A 24,958-nucleotide genomic window follows, 5' to 3' on the forward strand; every position below is an offset into this window, starting at 1 on the left:
TCCTCCCTTTTTCTGTTTCTCCTATCTTTCACTTTCTTTCTTTCTTTCCTTCTTTCTTTCACTCTTTCTTTCTTTCTTTCACTCTCCTTTCTTTCTTTCTTTCTTTCTTTCTTTCACTCTTTCTCTTCTTTCTTTCTTTCTTTCTTTCTTTCTTTCTTTCTTTCTTTCTTTCTTCCATTCTTCCTTTCTTTCTTTCTTGTATGATTTCCCCTACTTATTTTTGTCTTTGTCTTTTGCCTGGAGTATCACTATCTGAAGTTAACAGTCTTTCTCTCTCTATCATATATCCTCTGGCTATCACCCAGCACTTCCAGACCATTACATTGAAAACTCCTTCTCACACATGTCTATGGTCAAATGTAAATGATAGTGTAATGTTAATCCACGGCCTTGTGAGGCCACTTAAGAAGAGAATCTGAGAGGCAAGGCCATATCTAATGCATAGATCATACAGTCAGAAGTACTGAGCTCATGTTATCAATAAACGCAAAGCTAGCAAATCCTTTACTCATGTCTTCTATAGGGTGAACGGTCAAAAATATCAATTATTGCCTTAAAACAATAATAAAGAGAAAGAGGCCATGCATTTGAGAAAAGAGGGCAGGCAGGAGGTGTATGTGAGAGTGTGTGGGAGGGGACAAAACATGGGGGGAGGTTAGACAGATGAAAAAAAAGAGGGAATTATGTAATATTTTAATTAAAATATTAAAAAAACAGACCAAGGGTCATTTGCATTGCAATGGGCAATTACTATTTTGTTTTCTGTGTTTCTATAAGCTAATTTCTATCCCAATAGAGTTATAAAGTAGTCAAATAGCAAAATGTCTAGACCTCCTTAACTGAATCTAAAACCAGGAAGAATGCAGCCTTCTCTTTTCCACATGAGCTCCTCTCTGCAGTAATGTTCAGACACATACCCCAGCACCCTGGACTCCTGATGGACACATACCATCCATCCCCCTAGGGATCAATTCCCAGGCAGCAGATGTGTACCCAGAGAACAGACAGAGTGGGTGTTTCAAGACCAGTGGTTCTCAGCTTTCCTAATGATTCGGCTCTTTAATATGGTTCCTCATGCTGTGGTGACCCCCAAACATAAAATTATTTTTGTTGCTACTTCATAACTGTAATTTTGTTACTGTTATGAATCATAATATAAATCTCTGCTATGCAACCCCCTGTGAAAGGGTGTTAATCCAGGTGTCGAGGACCACTGTGCTAGACCTCAGACAGCATGCCCATTTGTGCAGGTCTAATGATGCGTGGCCAGATGCCTCCGGGTTTAATCTGCCACCGTTTGCTTCCATGTTTCTTTACTGTGATTCTTTGCCACATCAGAATTTCTATTTATTCAAGAATTTTTACCTGCCCTATGCACATCTAAAGGTCTTACTTCCTCAACACATGGAAATTGTCCATAAAATAGGGCTGAATTACAGTACCCATTACTTAGGGACATAAAGCTTACAAGCTGATGTCAGGAAAGAGAGACGGTGCAAAGAATTCCAGAGCACATAATTGAAATCCCCGAGAGTAGATTTCTTTTAGACATAAAAAATTAATTTATAACCCAATATTCGGTATAGTGACAGACACCCAACATATTTTAAAAGCAGCTTTCTGGAGGTATATATGCCATACAATCTGCCCATTAAAAAAAGCTCATTCTTCAAAAAATATCAGTATATTCATGAATATGTGCAACCACAACAAGTCAGTTTTGTGGCTATGCAAATGGCTTTTTTCTGTTTCACTAAAATTTTATTTCATTTTTATTGAATATTTTATTTATTTACATTTTAGATGTCATCCCCTTTCCCCATTTCCTCTCCCCAGAAACCCCCTATCCCATTCCCCCTCCTCTTTTTTGCTTTTATACCATTTTAATTACATGCAAGTATTCAGGTCAGTTCTAGGTTGAGGAACTAGCAGTACAATAGATGCAAATAGTCAAGGAACAAGCAAGAGAATAAACACAAATAGTCAAAGAATAAGCAAGGTAATAAACGAAGTCCTGTGATCACTCTGTGATCACTGTTTCTAAGGGCTTCTCAGGATGACCAAAATGTTTGTGCCTACTTCCCTGTCCTAGCCCAAAGTCATTTTCATGCCTGAAGCTGACTTCTTTGTTCTAGCCTAATGTCAGACTCCTGCCTGAAGCCCATTTTCTTGTCCTTGGCCAATGTCAGATTCCTGACAAGCAACTCCAAAAGCTCTCCATATCTCCCCCTTTTTAATTTCATAAACAAGACTGAGCCTGTCTTAGATCATTCTGACAAAAATGCCTTCCTTACTCATTGTGAAGTATGCATTATCAAAATCAATGCACTTATGTCTTAGGTTGGTAAGGCTCTGTGCAGAATCTTACCCATCCTTGGCTTGCCAGCCTGTTAATTTAATAACTCTGTCTGGATGTCCATTTTCAGTTTCAAGCCATGTACTTTGGCTGCCAACATGTTGATGCTGTTAAATACAAGTTTTAACATGATGGGCAGGAATAAAAGTATTCCCAGGACAAAAAGGGCTAGAATGATCAAGCTGTATATGCCATTCTTGAAGCTTGACCAAAATAGAAATACTGACCTCAGGCCATGAGTAATTTTATCAGCAGTATCTGCTCTCATCGGAGCAGCATTCCTTAGATTCATAAGCTCACTATGCAAAGTTAAAACATCCAGAGAGGTGTTAGAATTATGTAAAATACACTGCAAGTGTCTCTAAACTTTTTCCTAATTATAATGACTATCACTGTAAATTTTAGAACTAACACGAATCCAATGGTATTTGACATGACACTCAAGATGGCCCCTTACTCTTAAACTCTGAACCTCCTTCCAATAATTTGAATAGGATAAAGAGCATCAATCCATTCTTCCAAATGCCTAAGTCCTCTTGTATATTCAACACATTAGTAACATTTTTTTTTTTTTTGCTAAATGATTAACAGAAGAAGCTTTCTTAACTTCTTGTGTCAAAGCAATTGCAGAAGCAGTGGTGCTAGCTATTAATGTAATTAAAGCTGTTATACCAACAATAATCAAACCCACTACCGTCTTACTTCTGCTTAAAGCCTGACTCACTTCTTCCAGTACTTGCAAGCTGTTTTTCAGAATACCAATCTTCTGTAATACTCAGGGCAATAAAACAAAAGCTGGTTGATAGACCTCAGTAACTGACATGCCGGGTTTCAATACATTAACGCAATTAGAAAGTATACAATCAATGCAACTTACATTAAATACTGTAGAAGAAACAAAAGTATTTTTAAATCGACAATTAAAAGAGCCTTAACACATATCCTGACACTTGTTTGAAATCCAGATCCTGTCCCAACTTTATCTCTTGCTAACATAACATTATAGAGAACTGCAGGTAACTTCCAAATACGTCTCTGAAAATGTCCAGAATCAGCCTTCCAAATAAACACTGTTATTTCCAATTTTGGATTGATTTCTAGACCAGTCCATGATTAAGTCCAAATAACTGGTCACATTTAAGAAAAATACAAGAGTCATTACAATTTTTCTTTTTGATTCTCTGTTCCACAAAGTCTAAAAACTTGAGTCAAGGCAGCTTGTCCAATCTGGGATAGAGGTAAGCAAAGGTGGGTCAGGAACATATGTCCAATACAGCTTCCCAGTCACAATTGTCAGGGTACTCAGCGAGCTCACAGGTCAGCATCATTCTTTGTGCTGGTATCAGCATGTCTCACCCATACCTCTGGCAGCCACCATGCTCCTTCAGCATTTTTCAGAAAAAAAAACACAAACATGCCCTCTTCCCCATACCTGATCCTACCTGATTGGGATCATGCCATATGCCAGTAAGTGGATCCTTCCCTTTCACCTGTGCATAAGTATGCTTAGTTGTAGAATTCCATAGACACTCAGCAGAAAGTTCCTTGGCATCCAAATTTAAAAAAAAAATAAAATAAAAATAAAAAGAACATGATTTAAATAAATTTGTGGTGTAAGGGGGATATACCTTCTCCTCTTTTTATTTTATGAAGATATTGTTTTAAAGTTCCATGGGCCCCTTCCACAGTCCCTTGTCCTTGAGGATTATAAGGAATCCCAGTAATATGGGTAATATTAAATTGCTGACAAAAAGTCTCAAATGCTCAACTGCAATAACCAGTTCCATTATGTTTTTTTTTATTGGATAATTTATTAATCTACATTTCAAATGTTATCCCCTCCCCCATATCGCCCCTCAGAAACCCCTTGCCCCATCCCCCCTCCTCCTACTTCTATGAGGATGTGTCCCCACCCATCCACCCACTCCCACCTCCCCGCCCTCGAATTCCCCCACACTCAGCATCCAGCCTTCATGGGATCAAGGATTTCCTCTCCCACCTATACCATCCTCCCCTACATACACAGCTGGTGCTATGGGTCCCTCCCTATGTGCTCCCAGGCTGGTGGTTTAGACCCTGGGAGCTCTGGTTGGTTGATATTGTTGCTCTCCTCATGGGGCCACAAACCCTTTCAGCTTCTTCAGCTCTGCAAATGGTTTTAAACAGACTTTTAAAACAACTGAAATACAGACTCTAATAGTTTTACAATCTAATATATAGCTAAACCATGCCATTTTAAAGAATAAATTATACTTATCTGTTTGTGTAATTGTTGCTAGAGGCTTAAAATTTGCAATTCAGGTTTTTTTTATAGATGTTTCTAAATAATAAAGATTGCATGGAAGAAAAGAGGATTCTGGAGCTATAGTTGACCCAATTTGAAGTGTTTTGCGGCTTGCTGTGGTTGTGGGGCCCTTATGCTTATACTTTCTGCTTGTATCTTCTAGATGCTGTTTAAGGGGCTGCAAGATGGAATTGTGAATACTATTTTGGTAACTTTATATTTTCTATGATTGTTTACCCTAAACAAAATAAGAAATGAAAACTATCTTTTGTTGATTTGAGTTTTACTTTTGTAACTTTTAAATTGCACATCTGAATGTGAACAAGGAAAATTTAGGATGTCTGGATGAATTTGTGTGTGCGTGTGTGTGTGTGTGTGTATGTGTGTGTTAAATTCAATGAATATCTTTACTTCTGGATGTGTTCTTGTCCCTTAGTCAACAAACACCCTTCATGTTGAACATGTGACTCTTGTTATTTAAGAAAATACTAGGTAATGCAGAAATGGCTTGGAGTTTTAAAATAAATACTGCATTTTTGAGTTCTTCCAGAAACTGTATTCTTGACCTGTAGTCTACTTTAAAAACATGAAAAACAAACCTTCGAGACCAGAGTACAGAAGTTTATGGGTAAGAGGGCCTGTGGGTAGATGAGAAGAGAGTGAGAGAGACATGCACAGCCCTCACTGTAGTCAGTTTTAAAGGAACATACAGGCCATTAAACAGATTCTTAGACAATTACATGATTATGAAATCTACATGGATGTAATTTAATGAATGCTTTCCTCTTAGACTTCATGTATATGAACAAGAAAAATCTTAAACTAATTAAGGGTATCTGCAAGAAATGTCATTTTTCATGAAAAAGAAAAAAATCATAAAATATGACAATGAAAAATGTAAATCAGTATTAATGTGTCACCCAATCAGGTTCCCCAAAAAGTTATTTCAAAGACAGGAAGGCCAACACAGGCTGTCCTTTGTGGCTTCTTGTTTCAAACGCAAGTCTGAGCAAAGCTTACTTTGACAGAATGTTCTAAAACACTGTGTTCCCAAGTAGGACCCTAAATCCACCCATTATCTGGGTGTGTAAATCTAAATAACTGGGAGCTGCTCAGACTTAGCCTGTAATGGTTATGGAGCAAATGAAGACCAAATAACCTGAAGACAAAGACGGAAAGAGCGTCCTTCCTTTTGCATATCCGTGGAAGGATTTAAACATTGGAAGAGTGATAAAGGAGCGTTGCAATTACACAATTAAGAGGAATTTCACTTGGTTCATGGACTCACCTCTTCTGTCAGACTTGCATAACATTCCTACCTCACCTGGAAGGTATCTCTCCACAGGCCACCTAGCTTTAAGGCCGCCTTGATTTAGGATTTCTTTAGCACCTTTAGCACCGCAGGCATAGCATGAGCTCTCTGTCTGGTGAGCTCACTTAGCTGTGTGGAGAACACGCCCCTCACGCATTTCAAAAGCTCTTTGTCTTTATTACAAACCCTGTGAATAGACACAGTGCTTTCCAAAGCATTTTTCTTATTTTTTGTACATATATATAAGCTGAGTAGACTTCTTATGCAATCCAAATGAACTCATACATAAGGCAGGGCTCTCTCTGCAAAGGGATAAGGATGTATATGAGCGGGTCTATCTGAGTGAGACGCATTCATTTTTATCGAATACTGGAGAAGTGTTAGCTCTCTGTTTTCTTGTGTTTTGAGAATTAATTTTAATGTAACTTTTTAAGGTATCGTAGGGTCATTGGATCAGATTTCAAGTATGACAAAGAGCGAAGAAATGAAAACTGCTAACTTCTTCAAGACCACTCCTTCCTTAGGGCTCTAGCACAGGCTTGGTCTCCTTTCCCTTCTCCATTTTAATCAAGTATATGGATATGTACTCGGTATTTATTTATTCAATGTGCATGACTGTTTTGCCTGCATATATGTACGTGCACCATGTGTGTGCAGTGCCCACAGAGGTCAGAAGACAGAGTCAGATCCCTTGGAACTGGAGTTACGAGTTGTGCATTACCACGTGGGTGCTGGGAACTGAACTCAGGTCTTCTGAAAGAGCAGCCAGTGCTTTTGGCCATCAGGCCATCTTTCTAGGTACTTATGGAAATATTTTCATATTGTCTGGAGATATACTTTTTCATTTGATCTATAAGATCTCATTGTATGAAATTTCTATTCCAAGAAATAATAAGTTTAGTCTACAACAAACTGACAAAATTGGGAATAAACTAAACAAACAAACAAACAAACAAACAATAAAAAGCAGAATATTATTTTATTCTAAACAATTTGTCTACTTAACATGTCCTTTGAATCTTACAAGAAGATAGAAATCAGTTGAAACTGTTTCCACGGGTGGACAGAAAATGACACTTTGAAAACCTCATTTAGTTATTTTTTTTAAGTGTTTTTAAAAACGTGTATGGGCATTTTTCCTGCAGGTATGTATGTGCACCACATTTATGCAGTGCCCGAAGAAGCCAGAAGAAGGTGTTGGATCCCCTGGTATTGTAGTTACAGATGGCTGGGAGCTTCCTTGTAGGTGCTGGAAATTGAATCTAGGTCCTCTGAAAGAGCAGCCAGTGCTCATAATCCCTGTGCCATCTCCCAGCAAATGCCTCTTTATAATTGGAGTACCAACAACTGTAACCATATTTGTCCTTGAAGTGTATTATTTAGATGCTTGTTACCCACTGCTCTAAGAGCCCTCTATATGCAGAACAAGAGAACACAAACTTCCCGAGACTGACCACCAAGAGGTCTCTGCCAGGCCTCCCTGGACTTCATTAGTCAGAGGAATTTTTTAACTGAAGCATCTTCTGAGGCACCTCTGACTTTTTAAAAGATATTTAAAAATTAGTTTTGGATATTAAGATAACCTTTAATATCGGTGCTTTATGCTTGGAACTTTCACGCAGAGATCAATTCAAATACCAGCGCCTTATTAGACAAATGTAATTCTTCCTTTCAAATGATATTTGAATAGAACCATCCTCATTGTGACTGTTTTTTTTTTTTTTTTTTTTTTTTTTTTTTTTTCATGCCAACTCTCCAGTTACTTCAGCTGTTTTGTACATTATATGGTTTCATGTACCCTCACCAGCCTGGTAACATTCTTGTGTTTATATTCCTATTTGATCAGTTTCTTTCCTAAAGCATCGGGTTTAGAATTGAAGGTAATAGCTCAGATGAATTCCATACGTTTTTGAGTAGAGGGAACATGTCCTTCATACGCTCAAATTAGAACCTGTAATTTGTTACAGAGCAGTTTAATGGCAGAGAGTTGGCATCTGGATCAACTATACTCCTATGCAAGTACTTCTTTTTCATCACTATATCAGGCATGGCTTGTGATGTTAGGGTTTTTATAACTGAGAAAACAACCACCAAGCGGATGTAACAGTCTCCTTGAGCTGAAGCTGGAGGTGGGGATACACAGCTTTCCATCCCACTGCCCACAGGAACCAATCGCTCGCTCATGTTAGCTGAGATGCCACAGTGTGGGGACAACCTTAAGTGAATAGCATTACAAAGAACTGCATTTCTTTAACCTCACCATAGGGAGACCCTGAGAGTGGGAGACTTCAGGCTTCAGAGCTTGATTCCCACACAAGAGGCTGCAGAATGGGAGGAGGAAGCTGGTTTCCAGAAGGGAATTGACAACTCTAGTGTTACACCCTTCTCCAACACAGGCTGAGACATGGCCTCTTCCAAAGTGGAGAGAGTCAAATAACACTGGTAGGGACTGAGTCAAAGTCACTGGGGCAGCGTCAGGCCAGGTGCCCCTCCTGCAGGCGGCCACATCTGCACCAATCCACACTAAGGTTGGCTTGGGTATGTTTTGCTTTTTGTACACTTGTCAGGGAGTTATAGATTAGTATTCATAATTTGCAATATCAAAACAACGATTTGAATTGAGGGATTTAATAGAAAATGCACTCTAACCAAAGCTTAACATGGTATTTGGAAATAGCTCATATTGTGAATTACCATAATTTCCAAGTACAATACCTTCTTATAGGTGATAGCACATGGGTAACAGACTTTTACTGTGGGAGAAGGAAAAATTCTTGGTAGCTTTACAAGCCCCCCTCTCCCACCTCCAATTGGGAGATACTTTTTAAAAAAAAAAACAGTCATTTACTGATTGTGGGTTTGGGGTGAGCATGCATGTGCCACACTGCTCTGTGTGCAGCTCAGAGAACAGCTTGCAAGAGCTGCTTCTCTCCTTCTACCATATGGGTTCTGAGTACTGAATGGAGGTCATCTGGTTTGATGTCAAGTTTTTATGCCTGCTAAATCATCTCTCTAGCCCACTGGAAGATTTCTTTAAAAGGGACTTTGGTCCAGAGAATTAAAGATTGGTTATCAGACTTGGGTCATTCCCTTCACAGACTGCCTCATACACAGAGTAAAAGCATAGCACCTTCTCTTGCAACACAGGGTATGAGGAGGAAGTTTAGTTTCATGTTAATTACTGGCTCCTGTCTCCATAAATTTATTTAAGGGAGTGAAGCAGGCTCTACTAAAGAGTGAAGTGCACATGAGAAGGAACTCAAGACTCATGCATTCGCTAAGTGCAGGTAGATAAACTTGACTATCTAGATAAGCCAGTTTTGAGCTCCTGTTTTTGTGGAAAACAGAATTGTGGGAGCAGGTATGGACTGGGTCGGAAGTTCAGAGGGAAGGCTCTCGGTGAGCTCGGTTGTCTTTCTGACTCTTGTTCCCTCACCAGGCCTCCCACACTGGATGCCACACATTTCCAAAGGCACTCTGCAAATTACATAATGCCGGCATGGAGAAAACTACTATGTGTACTAGACATTTCATGATGAAAGGACACCGTCAACAGGCATTGGATATTCAAAAGAAGGAATGCAGGATAATAATTGTAGAAGACACTGGGCAAAGCATGAGAAGCTGACCTGCAAGTGTTGATTGCAACTCCGAGGGAGGGAAGGGGAGGTAGAAGAAAGAAATCAACCTGAAAACAGAGGGACATTAAATAATAGGTCATATTCCAGAAAATAAAACAGTCAGATACGACGGTGTCACAATCCATGGGAGACAGGGATGAGGCTAGACATATTATCTAATAGAGTTGTGAAGTGCTCGATAGTGTAACACACTCTTATAACGAATGCCCCGTTTATAAGCTAGAGCCTTGATGGGGATGGGGTGGGGAGGGTGTGGGCGCTGGCAGGGACAAGGGCTTTTTATTCTGTTTGGAGATGGTATTAATGTAACAAAATACTAAGAAGTAGATAATCCTGGAATGTGACTACAACCAAGACAAGTAGAACTGACTGGGGTCCAACTGTCCACAAAGGGGAAGGAATCAAAGGCAGTTCTGAGGTTCTTTCTCTGAGGAAGGCTTAGGCAGTGGCATCCTGATTCGTAGGGGACAAGGTTTGGAGGACTGATCTGAGAGTCCCTTAGATGCAAGAGTTGTGTTAACTGTTCTACCATCAGTGCGGCACAGGCCTGGTATATATTTACTACTTTATTTCTTTAACAAAAGCAGCAAGGCACTGCATGAGGACTGGAGGAAGGATGCGATCCATTCCAGACAGGCTGAGATAGGTTTCTAGCCTTGAATCTTCTACAACGAACTTTAATTTAATAATTTTAAGTCAGGCATCTGATTTCATTATGTTTCCTGTATAGATACCTTATCTCTTTTGCCAGAATATAAACCCACTGAGGGGTCAAGGTCTACATCTGATTTATGACCATAGGCATACAAGGATACATATATGCAAATGTCTAGAACGTAGTTGAAAGATTGAGTCTGAGGTTCAGAGAGGGCTGCTTTGTGTCTCAAGCTTAGCTGTGCTGGAAGAATGGTTAATTTACTTGTGCCCGGCCCTTGCCCTTACTAACTTAGCAATGGGCTTTATATGTCACTGTTAACTCCTGTTGAATATGCACAATAAGCGGTGGGTTCTGCTGAGTACTGACGGCTTAGAATCAGAGTCAACAGTCTACATGTCCTGTTGAAATCTCTAAGCAACACCAGCCTTGTGGTGTTTCTTAAAAATGTGGTTTCTCCCTTGTGGAAAACAATTTGTTATTTAGGAAATCATAAAAGGTGACTAATTAAAACACAGCACAGCTGGATGTGGTGACCATGACTTTAATCCTGGTACTGGGGAAGGCAGAAGTGGGTAGATCTCTGAGTTCAAGGCCAGCCTCGTCTTCAAAGCAAGTTTTGAGGGCTACACAGAGGAACACTGTCTAGAAAATCCCAAGCCAAACAAAACAACAAAACAAAACCCAACAACAAAAACAAAAACACCATAAAACATAAAACACAGCACAAACTTGTTTGAGTTTTGTGCCCTGCGATAAGCTTTGCTGATGACTTGTCTTAATACCTTGGGATCCTGTTTAGCAAGGCACGTTTAAGAAAGGCGGAGAATTCCCTCTGCCAGCCTGAAACATTAGCCTGAGGACACAGTTGTCTGGATGTGGACAAGGGAAAACTTAGTATGTAAATCTAGTGGGCTAATAATGAAGTCTGTCCTGGTAACTGATGTGTTCAAACCCTTAAGGTAAAACCCCACCCTCACATGGAGATCATGTCTATTACATGATGCTCACAGAATGACATGATCTCAGTCTCAGACTGTTTTGTTTCTTTTTTATATTTTTGGTTTTTTACTTATTCATTTTACATACAGCTTACGGCTCCTCCCTCCCAGTTACCCCCTCCCACAACCTTCCCCCATCTCCAATCCCCTTCTCCTCTGAGAGCATCCTCCCACTCCCTCCAATATCAAGTCTCTGTGAGGTTAGGTGCTTCCTTTCCCACTGAGGCCAGACAAAGCAGCCCAACTAGAAGAACATATCCCAAAGTACAGGCTTTAGGGATAGCCTGCATTCCAGTTGTTCGGGACCCACATGAAGACCAAGCTGCACATCTGCTACACAGGAGCGGGGAGGCCTAGGTCCAGCCTGTGTATGCTCTTTGGTTGGTGGTTCAGACTCTGAGAACCCCAAGGGTCCAGGTTAGTTTACTGTTGGATCTTCCTGTGGAGTTCGTATCCCCTTCATCCCCGACGATCTTGTTTCTTAGAGTCAGTTTTATAGTGCTCTCTCGTAATTTTATAGACTAGCCTTTTCACAGTTCAAGTAGATGCATTATTTTGCGCCTCTGATACACATTAATGTGCCAGCACAACAAAGACATTGAGGATGGGCTCACTTTGGAAAGACTTCTGCACGAGGAGTTTTAGTTAGCCTGGCTAAACACTCCTCAGATATGTGTAGGGTCTGAGCCTCTCTCTTTACCCCTGTCTCTCTTTCCACAGATGTGAAATTGATGCTCTCATCCGAGGCGTTTTCCCATGTTACTCTCTGAGACATCTGCCCCTTCTCCTAATAAACCTCTATTTCATGTCCAGGTTGGGGGTGTGTTTTCTAGCACACTAATAGTGTAAATAATACTCAGAAACAGCTCAGGCTAGAGTGTGTCCTGAAATGCTTCCAGTGGTTGGAAAGTCTGCTTCTAAAAGAGTGTTGGGCTGGAGTCCGCTCAGCGCTTTCAGCACGAGCTCCTCTTAAAGAGGACCTGGGCTCAGTTTCATCCAACACCCACATGGCGACTCACTAGGACGTTTAATGCCAGTTCTAGGATACTTGACGCCCTCTTCTGGCCTCTGTAGGCTACTGCATGTACATGATGCATATAAACTCACATAGACACATACGTACATAAAAGTCAAACAAAATTTAAGGTTTATTTTTACTATTTTTGGTTCTACCAGTGCCACATACCATGTTATCTACCACTTTTATATCTCCTTTCTTTTATACTAAAACTCAGAACTCCTGATAAGGTTATTTATTTGCTTCATTTTTATAATACAACTAAAATTAAAATACCAGTAACACTACCATCACTCAACATACAGAGTGTCATAATCTTTTTTTTTTTCTTTTTCTTTTTTTTTTTTTGTGTGTGGGGGTTAGTTATCAGTGTTTTCCAAATATAGTCCTTTGGGATCTACAGAAATCTGTCCTTAAGTTTCTTATCAGACCTATTTTTTTTCTGTGTTGATCTCAGCAATATGATATCCATGTAGGTTCATTTCTTTCATTTTTGTATTATATTTTAGAGTTGACTTTTTATTTGAAGTTAATATTGCTTGACCACATAAATAATTTATATAGTTAAAAATTTTAAATTACGTTAAAAATTAACACTAACAGTTCTTTTTCCAGGATCATACTAAGTAGACCAGCTATGAGAGAAACTGGAAATTATTTTCTATATGTTCAGGGCCTTTGGCTTTTATTTTTCTGTGGACTGTTTATTAATATTTTGTCTGTTTTTAGATTAAGATTTTTCTTCTTTCTATTTTTAATAGATATTTTTAGACTTAATAGAAAGTTTCTTCTTTCTATTTTTAATAGATTTTTTTTATCTCATGGAATTTAGCCATTTTTCCAATTCTAGTAGAAACTACAGATGCATTTCCTTAATTTGTCATTTGAATTTTAACATTCTATATTGAGGTCAAATATGGATTTGAATTTTTTCTTTTTTTGTATGCATGTTACTAATGTAAGGACTTTATCCCCGTGAACTGGCTATACTAAATAACTGTGCAGAGACTGTAGGATGGGCCAGTAATGAAGAGCTTTGGCTGTTCTTGCAGAAGGCCAAGGTTTTGTCCCAACACCCACATGGCAGCTCCCAACCCACTAAAACTCCAGTTCTAGGGGATCTGGTGCCCTTTTCTGATGTTCTAAGGCAAAAGGCACACGTGGTGCACCTGTATACATGCAGACAAAACACCCAAGCATATAAAATACATAAGTAATTATGCATTGATTGTTTTATGTTTGTGAAGGTCAGGGTTATGTTACTTATCTCTTTCCACATGTCCATGTAGTTGACCCAACTCTACTTACTAAGATGCCAGTTTCATGTACAGTAGATGGTCATTGTAAGGCAGCTAGCAAGGGCTAGTCTTGTCTCATGAGTCTTTCCAGACTAGAGTCAGAGAGGGACATATGATGGAATGAGGATCTGAGGGATGTCATGACTCCAGATTTAAAGGGAGGTAGAGTGAGCTCTGGCTCCTGGGGAAGCTGGGAGGGATAGCACTGGCTTAGACCTGGTTTAGCCAGGGAGGCTGTTGTTGGACTTCTGATCTAGAATTGTAAAATAATAAATTTGTGTTGATTTAGGTCACTGGGCTTATGGAAATTTGTTATAGGAGCAACTGAAAACTAAAACTGTCTATGTGTATATATATTTCTGTGTCTCTCCACTGTCCTGTCTTAAACATTAGTAATTTTAATAGAAGCTTCTTTGGTATAGTACAATATGTCTTAATTCTTTAAGCTTAGGAGAATGTTCAAATTTAAGTAAAATTTATTATGACAATGATAAATTCCAGTGTAGGCGTTACTGTAGACTCATATATCACATGTGAGGAACAATGATTTAAGTTGAAGCATTAACAATAAACATGGAATTCATGTATTTGAGGAATCTTATTAGTGACAACTGTAGGAAGATAAAAGGAGGTGAATGACAAACATAAAAAGCACTCAGAATTGATAAGCTGAGTAAACTTATAAACAAAACAATAACAAAAAACAAACAAACAAACAAAACCCCCCCAAAACGAAACTGTGGGCATTTATTTCCCAGCTCCTATGCTGAAGATCGCCACCCAGTGGAGACACGGGAAATTCTAGCACAGGGTGCGGAGCTGTGCCCGGATGAACAAACCTGTGGATGGGCAATGTCAGGAGAGGAGACAGTGGGGAAGAGTCTAGAAGCGCCCAGAGAAGGCGAAGGCAAACCCACCAAAGACTGTACTGTACTGGTCTTTACCTGAAGGCAAAGGACAGACACACAAAGAATCAGAGGCAGTAACAAGATCGCTCTTGAAGTGAGAGGGGAAATGGAGGAGAGCCACACAGAGAAAGACTCACAGAGAGGAAGCATTACTTTTTCACAAAGGTGACAGAAGATCAAAACATCCACTATCTGTTGGGTTTAAAAACAAACGTAGAAGGCAAAACCCTTGGTGAATAACAAGTGGCCGGAGATACATGGAAAGTGAACCAAGGGCCAGCTGAGGGGCCCAACACTGACCCGACACGAGCAGGAGGCTCAGTGTTTCCGCCAGTGCAAGCACTGGTGACAACGTAGATGCTGTTCTTAATCGTTCTGATTTATGTTTATCTCGACCACATTTCTCCAAGGAGGGACCACTGATCATTGCCACAAAGCTTTAGCAACTCGAGAGCACTTACTCTGTCTTTTCAGATAAGCCCCGGTGGCAGGAGCCCTCGTGGTGTGTTGCCGATAGGCAGCAAACAGCAGGCGGAAGAGTTTTGCTCTCTGGTTCTGCCACCACTGTGATTAGTTGGTGTGCATTCCTGCCCAATCTCGTTGGAGTTTGAATTACACATTGTTTGCTAAGCCTGACGCTTGGCCAAAGAGAGACTTAATGGCACTTAGGAAAAAAAAAGAAATGATCAAATGACACCAGATCTCCAAAGCATCACTATCTCTCTGATGAGTGACACTTTAAGCCTCACTATGCTTCTGGGTCCTTTGATGATGGCGCTCCTCACATGGGCTCACTCGGATGACAGTTTCTGAGGACCGTGCATAAAAAAAAGCTGGAGAGCTGCGGTTGTTTCGCGGTACAATTTCTGACAGGAGGGAAGGGGCGTTCTTTGAAGGTGACAATAAGCTCCAGTTAATGGTAGCAAGTTTCAGTGCACGGAGGAAAATCCAAAAGAGCCTGACTTCCAATTTTGAAGTGTCAGTGAAACATTTATACTTTTACATTTAGGAAATAGTTTAGCTCTATATTTGTTAACCTCCTAGGAAGAAAAAAAAATAATTAAGCATCGATGGGTGTACTTCTCCAGCTGGTCTTCAAAAATAAATATTAAAATGCACATGAGAGAAAATATAACTGCGATGATTATGAGGAGATAAATAATTATCCCACAAACTAACCTATATAGATTATATAAAGAAATAAATTGATTGACTATTGATAGATCCAGCTTGTCTCCATTCTGGATTTAAGACGATCTTTTTGCAGGATTTGGTCTTTAGTCAGAAATGAGAAATGGCCGTCTTAGCTAACTAACATCTACAAATCTTTTCTTTAAATTTGTATCTTATAAATATTTAATATGCCTCTATTATACTTAAACACCGAGATAAATATATAGTATGCAAAATGAATAATCTAGGTGGGGAAAATTGGAGATGTGAAAGGCGGACTCCTACTTCCCCGAAGAAATACTCTGACGGGGTAAAGTCTTAAAGAAGACAGCTTGGTTGAGATGAAATTTGAAGAAAAACATTGTGCGTGTAAGAAATCAGCTGGGTGGACTAAGTGTGTGATGGTGGGCAGTGAGGGGAGGGCAGTAATCTAGAATTCTAGAATCTCTGCAGTTTCAAGAACATCAAGTAGTTTAGAGAAGGCCAGTGGGGCTAAGAAGCAAGTAGAAGCACACAACCACTATACAGAAGAGCTCACTCTTCGTTCTAGACTGACAGCCTGCTGGGATTTGATTACTCGCGGCAGTCTGTGGAGGAGACAGCATCCTGCAATTACATAGGATTATTTTGATTAATTAGGAGATTTTCCCCCCTCACTGGTTTCTTTTTACTCTTGAGCTGTATTTTTTTTTGTTGTTGTTGTTTAGAAGGTTTGTAAGATGAGACCTTTACAGAGAATCATTAGTGCAGACATCAGGCACAAAAGTGACACATTTAAAAAGTTGTGTAACCTATTAGGGCATTCCTTGAGTGGGATTTTCTTGTAAATGTCAGAATGAAAAAAGCAAAAAAGACACCGTAACTATTTCAGATGTGGGAAAGGCAGCAATATAGAGAATAAAGGAGAATAATAAATCATGGTTGGTGGGTTATGAATTACTTATCTCTAGATAATATTCTTGTTCTAGGAAGCCGACTTAAACAGGCAGTGTTGATCATTAGTGATGACGCCGGTTGCTCCAGCTCCCATCTTGAATGCTCCCCTAACAGGTCTATGAGTTAAAAGCTTGGTTTATTGAGAAGAAGTTTAGAGTTGAGGCTCTGTGGGGAAGTCATTAAGTCATTGTGTAGGAAGGTGAATGCTCTCTGATCTCTTCCTATCTTCTTTCTGCTCCAGCACCCTCCCTCACCCCACTCCTCACCACCAAGCAGGTTCTTCTGCCTAAATCTCTCGTGCTCCCTTGGCACCTCCCTAAAGCCAACGGGCCAATCTATCAAGGGCTACAACCTCTAGAAGTCCAAGTGAAAAAGTAACTGTTCTTCTTTATAACTTGATTCCCTCCTGTGTTTTGTTATAGTGATAGGAAACTGACTAGCATACGTTTCACTGAAGACATTCATCTTTCCTCTAATAAAATAGAGTCGGACATTGTGCTGGCTGGTTTTGAGTGCCAGCCTGACTGACATAAGCTAAAGTCATTAGAGAGGAAGGAGCCTCGGTGGAGGTAATGCCTCCATGAGGTCCAGCTGTGAGGCACTTTCTCAATTAGTGATCAATGAGGGAGGGCCCAGCCTATTGAGCATAGTGCCCTCCCTGGGCTGGTGGTCCTGGGTTCTATAAGAAAGTAAGCTGATAAGCTATGTTAAGCAAGTCAGTAAGCAGCACCCCTCCACGGCCTCTGCATCAGCTCCTGCCTCTAGGTTCCAGCCCTGCTTTAGTTCCCATCCTGACTTCCTCCAATGACAGGTTATGATCTGGAAGTATAAGCCACATAAAACCTTTCCTCCTCAACTTCCTTTTTGGTCATGATGTTTGGTTCCAACAATAAAAACCCTAAGACAGACATCATGATAACTGTTTTAATGAGAATTTTGGCTTCTATATTGTTTACGAGGTACTGTGTAAGAGCCATGAGGTACAGGGGTTGGTATTGCTCTTATTTTACAAATGAGGACACTAAAATACACAGAAGTCAAGTTTTGTTCTGAACTCCAGAGTTTTGATCATTTTTTCTCAGTTAATGTCCATATGGCTCAGATTCAGCTTGGACACTACGAAGGAATCAAGCTTTCTTGTTTCTAAGTAAAAAAAAAATGTCAGCTCATGACAACATAACATGAGGGTAAGAGGACTGCTCTCCCTTGGGGTGTATGATGGCTATTCTCAGTTGTTGACTTGACTCTATCTGGAATGAACTACAATCCAGAACCTGTGATCCAGATCTTGAGTCGGGGAGAAAACTCTACTTTGATCTGGATCTTGAGGCTGGAAGACACCAAGGTTTTGATCCAGATCTCGAGGCACAGCTTTAACCTGGGCCAAGTCTTCTGCTGGAGGCCTACATAAGGACAACGATGAAGGAAGGGTTCCCTCTTCTTTGCCTGCTTGCTCTCACTTTGCAGCCCAACCGTTGGAACCTACTTCCTCTGGATCCCATCTTATACAGAAGACCAGCAGAAACACCCAGCCTTGTGTGACTGAGCAACTACTAGATTCTTGAGCTTTCCATTCACACTGGCCATTGATATATATATATATATATATATATATATATATATATATATATATATATCATCCATAAGGTCTGTGACTCTGAGAACCCTAACTAATACAGAGAGTGTCCTAGAGCAATTGCTTCATGCTTAGTACTCACAACAGAAGGCTGCAGGTAGGAAGCCAACTTAAACATATATTGCCATCGGGAGTGCAGGTTGAATAACTTTCATCAGTTCTTACCAGCACAGATGGCAGAAAAAGCTGGTGATCTCACACACCAGAGGAAGAGTCATGCCCAGCACTGGGAACAACTATTTCTGTAGCCCAGACACAGAACACAGGAGAGGAATAGTTTGATTGCTTCAGCTCTGCACTACGTTGTTTGGGCTCCTGGGACAAAGCTTTTGCTTTATCCTTAAGTGAGGTGATAGACTGGTGGCCACGATTGATCGAAAGTTGGCTGATTGATTAGTGGAAACCTAGCCAACTAAATTGGGTTTTCGTTATTTACACGTGAAGTTGTGTTGAAGTTGACCAGCCAGGACTGAGAATACAGATGCATTCCCAGGCTAATGTTTGATCTCATACTACTGAGATAGATGTATCTCCTATTTGGGTTTTGCTATTTGCATCTGAGGCTGTAATAAGACACATTATCTTTAGAGTTACACTTACCACTGATATGTTTAATTCCATTTTTGGGTCCTGATCTAGTGATGGATGGTCCCCGTGTCTTTGTCTGAACTCTGCTTGTTCCATCAGTTGTCACTGCCATTACATTCTGGGCCCTGATGGGTCACAGGAAAATTCTGGATTCTTCCCTGCCATTTATGGGTAGGAGAAACTAAGAGCACTCTTGTAATCTTTGTAAAATGCAGTACCAGCATGGGAGTCATTGACAGTTTGACTGGTACATTGAAGAAAGACATGGTGTCCATCCCAGAAACCTTTGGGAATCATTGGATACTTGCTAAAAGAGTCACCCTGTCCGGGTATAAGAAATAGAGACAGCAACAATGGGAGACTTATAATTACATACTTGGAATAAGTATTCACAATACACGCACAATGATTTCAGAGGGTTGGATCCCCAGGAGCTAGAGTTACAGACACCCATTGAGGTGCCTGTCCTGTGTTCAGGGAACTGAACTTGTGTCTTCCAGAGGAGCAGCAAGTGCTCTTCACTGCTGAGCCATTTCTCCTCGTCCCTTCATCTACTATATTTAAACTGATGATCTCAGCTCTTTGAATGGCACCCAGCAGGTAGCTGTTGAATAAATGAGGGAGGAATTACAAGGAAGATGGAATAAAATGAGGTATAGGTGTGAAGAAGGTGGAGTGATTTTCTCTTTAGGGTGACTTCATGACAGTGTGGGTTGGGTGCCTCTGACATCAGCTCCCCAACACCACCCTCACCCACAAACTGGAGCCTGAGGTTAGGAAATGATTTTCATCTTTGCTTGGCATCCCACCATAGTTCTCTCCTGGTGCATTTCCCCCTGAATTTCTTTCTCCCACCAGATGGCACTATGTCTTCAATATTCAGAGCTCCAGGTTTATTTAAATTAGGCTTCTTTGTTCTCCCTGCTACTTGAACCTTAAGGAATGGGTTTTAAAGAGCTATTCCAGGCTAACATCATGAATATATATATATATATATATATATATATATATATATATATATATATTGAAATGGCAGGCAGCCTAGCTATATGAAAGTTCCTGAAATATTTATAAAAGTTAACTCAAAAGGCAATAAAAGACATTGATTTCTACAGCCAAAGCTGAGATTTGATGTTGGTGACAATCAATGTTAAGATATTACCACTTCCCCCTTACCGAAAAAACTAAAAGCAATAAAGGAATGATAAATCAGGCTGGATGTGGCATGTATATGCATGAGTGTATATACATAATACATACATACATACATACACATATATACATAACACACTGAATCATTTACATGGTTTCATCCACCAGGAAAACCTGCTGGAGTCAGGTTTGATGAAGAGGTTTGTGTACCTCACTCTGGAGTTCTCTGGCCACTGGGACATTTGAGGAAGTTCGAAGTCCACAGAAAGAAAAGTCTGATTATTTCCCCCCCATAAGAACAGGGTCATTAGGAGTGGGCCTGCGGGTTTAGCTCCAGGTTTGTGCAGGCAAAGGAAACACAAGAATCAACACAATCTCCCCTCAGCTGACATGGAACCGGAAGCAGCCTGGGTAACACACTTACTATCCTTTCAGAGTAGCTGTGAAGGCTCCAAGTCTCACAACATACCCCAGAATCGGCAGTCTTGGAAGCTTTGAGAAGATTTATAAATATCAAACTTACAGTCATCTTGTTCAGTCATAAAACAATGTCTATTGGGACTTCTAAGTTGTATGTCATTTTACTATTATTCCCAGGAATCCAGCTCCCTAGGTGGCCAGGCCAAATGCTTCACAGAGCTGACTGCTTCCCTCCTTGTACTCTCTCGTCTTATGGGTACATTAAACAATATTAATACTTTTTTTTTTTTTTTAGTAAATAGCTTTCTTGGAGAAATACTTTAGAGTTTGCTTTTTTATACTAATGATACTTTCAGATCAGCACATTACAAACCAACCTAAGAATTAAATTCTTGATAGTAGATATTTCCTCTTAACTATATGTTTAAATTCATCTCATATGTTACCCTTTGCAGCACTGCTAAATTCTTATATTATCTTAAAGAAAAGAAACATCAATAAATTAACAACACATTTTTGTGAGTGGATTAATATGAACTGTCATCCATGCAAAATACAAATGCATAGCTATTGTGTAAAAATAAATATTTCCTATTTCCCCCTCTCCGAATAATGCTAATGGCATCGTGCCAGTGGGCAGCGTGCTCTCTCTCTCTGTCTCTCTGTCTCCCTGTCTCCCTGTCTCTCTGTCTGTCTGTCTGTCTGTCTGTCTGTCTGTCTGTCTGTCTGTCTCTGTCTCTGTCTGTCTCTGTCTGTCTGTCTGTCTGTCTGTCTCTCTCTCTCTCTCTCTCTCTCTCTCTCTCTCTCTCTCTCTCTCTCTGTCTCTGTCAGCACTAATCGTCTAATTCATATATAACCCTTGATTCTTCTACGTGATCACTTGAATTTTATAGCAAAGACAATTAACAGACACAAGATTTAAGGGACATGAAAACAGATACAAATAAAGCCCTCAGCAGAGTACAGGGGTAGAGAGAAGGCTTGTGATCACTCGAGAGCAACAGGAGTCACAGACAGTACTTTTGTGTCTCGGCTTTGACCGTGGGCACTTCACTGATGACCAGAATGGAATGTTCAACTCAAAATCTTTTTTTTTCTTTTTCTGACCAGCTGCCTACTATTTTGAGAAAAGCATGCTTATTTAGATCCCAGAACATACTGCTGGAATATGTCTTCTAAGGAAAATCTTAAAAGAATTATGAATAACATGTTTACCAAACACATACATCTATTTGGTTTTGTTGTGTTTTTGTTTCTTGGTGTTCTTGTAAACCAGAGATGAAAGATGAGATCCTATGAACTGTGGGGTCTTTGAGTCTTGATGAGACAAAACTAATGAGTTGTCCAGCTGTGCTTTGAGTGTCTCTAAGACTGTAGCACACAGCCTCTCCCAGAACACATTAATCTGGCTCGGTCCGCAGAGCTCAGGCTTGGTTTCTCTGTCTGCATTTGCCTAATCTGAATATCTGAGTTGTTTCATGATTTGAGCCTGTGTTATATATATCCAGACACTGATATACTACACATGTATTATACACATTTACATGTGTTTAACTTCAATGTTTATACCTGGTACAGTTCTTTGTATTAACATGTAACTGTCTGTATACATATGAAAATACAAAATATTAACCATTGGTGTGCTTTTTAAGAATGTCATAATGGTCTTGACTTAATATTTCATATTTAGCCTTTTTCAATAACACAGTTTGTTTGGAATCAGAAAAATGATATCAGTATAAAATTTTAAGTATCAAATAATTTGAAATTTTGTGTGTTCCTTAAGGAAGATTAAAACCAGTATTTTTCTGAAGTGTTAACCAGTTTGTTAGAATCAACTTTTTGTGGTGAGCTGTCTTTCCTCTATATAAAATTTGTCATATGTTAACTTACTGGTCAGTGCCTGGTAAGTTGGTAAGATTATCAAGTAGGCCATCACAGAAGATGGAATAAAGGGACATCATGTGTCAAAGAGGGGTCACATGTTTGTCTTTCATTTTCTTCTGAGTTACAATATGAAACCACAGAGGCCGTTCCAGCAATCAAATCACTATGGACCCAAATTCAGCCTGGGGTTACCCTCAGAAAGGACCCAGACACCTAGAGCCTTAGGTGGACAGATGCATATCTCTTCTAAAAATACTGAATTTCACCGTGACATTTTCAGGAGAGCACCTGTCTGTGATGTCCTGTGATCTCCTCACCCCCTCCAAGCCACGCCCCTCCAAGTCCCCGCCCCCTCTTCCCAGCCCTGCCCCCTCCCCTTAGCCCTCTTGTTTCCTAGTCGCCCTTTGTTTCCCATGTTCCACAGAGGAAACACCCATACTTGTCTTAAAACCCCAGCTTTTGGTGGCCCCGTGGAGCTGCCTTGTTGGTCCCAGTCTGGCCACCACCAGATTTATTCCACAGACTATTTACATGTGGGAATTCTACCAACAGCCCTGCTCATGGGGCTGCCTCTTTGTCACAAGATTTAGATCGCATCCTGTCTGGGTTACTTTATCTAATCATTGAAACGCTTTAATGGATTTTAATAATTAGTAGAGTATAGTCCCCCAGGCTTATTCGGACTGTGTTAGCCTAGTTTGTCATTTCCATTAGCGTTGTTTCTTTGGAAAAAAAAAAAAAACAAAAGAAGCTTTTTCTGTGTTTTTATTGTAACTAAGTGGCATTAGAGACAGGATGCTTTTGTTTTCTAGTTTAACATTGGAGTGAGTTGTCTCATCTGCTTATTTGTGCATGTGACAGCCAATAGTTTTCTATAGTTATTTAGATTCTGTACATTTCTTTCTAAATTCACTACAATGTATGATATCTACTATTTTATAAGCAATCTGGGTTCACTTCAGAGTGATTATTATTGGCACACAGGAAACTAACAAGTTTGTATGAATTTGCTCATTGGACATTTTGCTGAGATCACTTAAGAAAGTGCATGATGTTTTAAGTTGATTTTCTTGAATTTCTTGGGTATACAACAAGCACGTACAAATGATTATAATTTAAAAAATATTTTATAAGATTATAATTGAATTATTCCCCCTTATCTTTGCTCTCTTCAAACTCTCCTATGCACATACCCTCATTGTTCTCTTCTTTAACTATTGTTACATGTGGGTATGTATATGTATGTGTTTATCTGTGAGTATGTTTGTGTACGTGTGTGTACATATCTATGGGTATGTGTGTGTGTGTGTGTGTGTGTGTGTGTGCGCAAACAAACAATGCTTGAACATCCAGTCCAAGCCATCACTCAACCCTTGAAGACTAGTTCTTGGGATGATGCTACCACACATTTAAATATCTCTAGACCTTTATTAGAACACTTTCATTGCTTACTGGAAACTCTAATGGCAAGGAAACAGTATTTCTAAATTATGTATTTTTATTAAAAATTAATGGACATACATGATAATTTCAGATTATCTTAAATTTTGTAGACTCCTATCACAGTTCAATTGTTTCTATAGTAAAATATTAAGTGTGGACCTGTTTTAAAAACTTGTATTTATTTTCATTGCTGATCTGAATAATAGTATAAAATCCTGTCAAGAGCAATTTCATTACCTTATTTATAAAGAGTAGCTTCACAGTATTCAAATGCAATCCCTACAGCTTAGTCCATTTTTAAGCATTGCTATAAATGTCATTTAGTCATGGCATTAGCTTCAGGTCCTCTGATTACAGAGCAGCTCTGTTGTCCATAGTCCAGTCAAGGAATCTAAGGGTTCTTTGGGGTCTGTGTTGTTACATCCACAGAAATGATGGCAATTACTAATTCTTTATTATTTTTAGTTTTTAAAACTTATTTTTTAATTCATTTTTTATAGTCCAGACTTCATCTCCCTCTATGTCTGCTCCCCATCCTATACCTTCCTCCGACCCCATACCTCTTCCCCAAGAAGATGTTTCCACCCACCCCCACCCCACGCTAGGCTTCTCCACGAACGCCCTGGGGCCTCAGTTCTCTCGAGGGTTAGGTACCTCTTCTCTCACTGAGGCCGAACCAGGAAGTCTTTTGCTGTGTGTGTATCTGGGGTCTCATATCAGCTGGTGTACGCTGCCTGGTTAGCTTTCTAACGGGGGAAAAACACTGATAAGCTAAGGAAGATTCTGAAATATCTTTGAATTGTGTTGGGATTTTGATGGAGATTGCACTGAATTTGTAGATTCCTTTTGGTAGGAAGGCCATTTTTACTATGTTAATTCTACTAATCCATGAGCATGGGAGAGAGCTCCATTTGCTGAGGTCTTCTTCGATTTTTTTCTTGAGAGATTTGAAATTCTTGTCACACAGATATTTCTCTTGTTTGGTTAGAGTTACCCCAAGATATTTTATATTATCTCTGACTATTGTGAAGGGTGTCATTTTCCTGATGTTTTTTTCAGACTGTTTATCCTTTGAGTAGAGGAAGGCTACTGATTTATTTGAGTTAATTTTATATCCGGCCACTTTGCTGAAGTTGTTTATCAGCTGTAGAAGCTCTCTGGTAGAATTTTTGGGGTCTCTTATGTATACTATCATATCATCTGCAGATAGCGATACCTTGACTTCTTCTTTGCCAATTTGTATCCCCTTG

This window comes from Arvicanthis niloticus, chromosome 4 (assembly GCF_011762505.2).
Source record: "Arvicanthis niloticus isolate mArvNil1 chromosome 4, mArvNil1.pat.X, whole genome shotgun sequence".
Classification (NCBI taxonomy): Eukaryota; Metazoa; Chordata; class Mammalia; order Rodentia; family Muridae; genus Arvicanthis; species Arvicanthis niloticus.